This window comes from Mustelus asterias, unplaced genomic scaffold (assembly GCF_964213995.1).
Source record: "Mustelus asterias unplaced genomic scaffold, sMusAst1.hap1.1 HAP1_SCAFFOLD_3754, whole genome shotgun sequence".
Lineage (NCBI taxonomy): Eukaryota > Metazoa > Chordata > Chondrichthyes > Carcharhiniformes > Triakidae > Mustelus > Mustelus asterias.
This window is the reverse complement of record NW_027593699.1, coordinates 5,001-7,500: the sequence shown is the minus strand read 5'-3', so window position 1 is coordinate 7,500 and position 2,500 is coordinate 5,001. Positions and strand designations below refer to the sequence as shown.

Genomic DNA, 2,500 nt, shown 5'->3' with positions numbered 1-2,500 from the left:
CAACTCTTGCGGATCCTTCCCGTGGACGAGCCACACACACACATCAACAGAGAGTCAACCCCCCTGGCCCGAGCCTAACGGAAGGCACACACGGTCCCGGCAGCGAGGCAGTCACGTTCTCTCTCTCTGGCAACCCGATGACAGCCGTGCCGGCGACCCCGAGGTGGCTGGGCCAGTGCGGGAGCGGGCAGTGCCGACGAGCCCGGAGGCGGACGCCGGCACCCAAGAGGTCAAGCTCTCCGACGCGGATTACTCTGGGTCTGCACTTAGGGGGACAGAGAGGACGGCACCTCTGCGACACCCCAGCCGCGCTCTTCGGCGCACGGATGCGCGCGAAGTGCGATTGATTGTCAAGCGACCCTCAGACAGACGTAGCCCCGGGAGGAACCCGGGGCCGCAAAGTGCGTTCAAAGTGTCGATGATCAATGTGTCCTGCAATTCACATTAATTCTCGCAGCTAGCTGCGTTCTTCATCGACGCACGAGCCGAGTGATCCACCGCTAAAAGTTGTATCGGGTTTCGGATCGGTTGCCCGATCCTGGGACGCGCAAAACGCTCCCCCGCCGACGTGACGGTGGAGCCCCAGCCTGGCGCGTACCACGGCGTGAGCCCGGAGGCGCACGCACTCGAGCGACAATCAAGCGAAAAAAAGGAGGAATCAGGGCGCTCGCAGGCGTTGAGTGCCGGCGTGGGTGAGGGGCCGGGGCCCGCCACGCGCCGTCACGCCCCGCAACAGCCAGAGGCAGAGTTCTCTGGTGTCACCGTCTGGCGGTAGGCTCGAGAGTCGAGGCGAGGCCGCAGCGGACTGAGTCGGGTGCAAGCCGCGGAGGACAGGCCGACGCTACGGGCGCAAGCCGACCCCGCACGCCCCAACCTCGGCGGGCTGGGGAAGGGGGCGCGGCGGAACGCTCGCAAGCGCGGCTGCCCCCGCGGACAGGCACATTCTCTCGAACGCGGTGGACGCTCGCTCAAGTCAGCACGAGACCAGACCGGACCGACAGGCGGACAACGAATCTTTAAACCTCGCACCCACCCTCCGCACACGGGTGCCGGAGGAATGGTGAGCATGAACAGGTACCCCTCACCGGGCTTTGAAGAGAGTGACTAGAATGCGACCAAAGCTTCACCGCGGCGGGAGACAAAAAGGCCCCTGACTGCACCAGAACGTCTCCCTGCGGAGTCACACAGTGGCCGTTCACCGTGGTCCCGTCGACAAGCCGCCAGGACAAGCACCCAAGCCCGCAGCAGCTCTCTTCGTTTCAACTGCGGATGTAATGCTGCAAGGCGGTGGCAAGGTCACGTCGCAGCCCGCAAGCCGTCGCCAAGGCGAGAGGAAGACGGTCCCCACAGCGGGCACACACAGACGGACGTGGAGCACGGGGCGGCGGCCCACAGGTGCGCACACGCGCCGTGCCGAGGATCGGTGCGGACGCCGGTGACATCGCACCCGGCAGAGCGGCTAGGCAGAAGTCGCTGCGGAGGAGGAGCACCGTCGGCGGAACGGTCTGCTGGCGGGCGAGGGACCAAACGAGCAGCTAGAACGGGCGGAGTGGACCGGACTGCAGAAGCGGAGTGAGTGCGTGGCTGACGCCACCGTCTCCCTCCGAGCGTCTGCTCGCGCCGGCCAAACCGCCGAACCGCTGAACGAAAGGACCGCATCGTCCCACGCAGGCAGGCCGGCCGTGTTGCCGTGCGTGCCCCCACCTCTCGGACGGACTGCAAAGACACCCTACGAAGCCAACGGCGAAGCCCTTCCAACGGCGCAGGCGTAGCGTGTGCGGCACCCGCATGGACTTGCCGGCGTGCAACCGAGCGTGTGCGTGCTCGTCGGTGGCGGCGCCCGCGCGCCGGCCCAACCGAGTGGGACCGAGATCGACGTCGCCCGGCTTCGGCGGAACGTGCGTACGGGTGACCAGGCCCGTTCGACGGGTACGGCGAAATTGTCGGTGTGACCTCCCACCCGCGTGGGAGGCGCCAGCGTCAGTACGGGCCACGGCCCCGGGGCCAACCCCCGTGAGGCTCTCCTGCCTGGCCCAACCGGCGCAGCCTTCGAGTTCAAGGAGTGACGGGCCGCCCTCCCCGGAGAGGTGGCGGGCCCCCGGCCGACAAAGATCCTTCACAACGTGTTCACCAACAGAAACCTTGTTACGATTTTTATTCTGTGTTACGGGTTTCGGTTCGGGCCCCCGGAGAGGTTGTCCGATACCTGGCCCCGGGGCCGGCCCCCGTGAGGCTCTCCTGCCTGGCCCAACCGGCGCCAGCCTTCGCGTTCAAGGAGTGACGGGCCGCCCTCCCCGGAGAGGTGGCGGGCCCCCGGCCGACAAAGATCCTTCACAACGTGTTCACCAACAGAAACCTTGTTACGACTTTTATACCGTGTCGGGTTTCGGCTCGGGCCCCCGGAGAGGTTGTCCGATCCTGGGACGCGCTAAACGCTCCCCCGCCGACGTGACGGTGGAGCCCCAGCCTGGCGCGTACCACGGCGTGAGCCCCGGAGGCA

At 66.8% G+C, this 2,500-nt stretch overlaps 1 non-coding gene across 1 annotated transcript; it reads right to left on the bottom strand.

Annotated features, from left to right (window-relative positions):
- Positions 1-355: 355 nt before the first annotated feature.
- LOC144490760 (5.8S ribosomal RNA) lies at positions 356-509 on the bottom strand. The gene has a single exon (XR_013497336.1). It is a non-coding gene; the product is annotated as a 5.8S ribosomal RNA (ribosomal RNA).
- Positions 510-2,500: the final 1,991 nt, after the last annotated feature.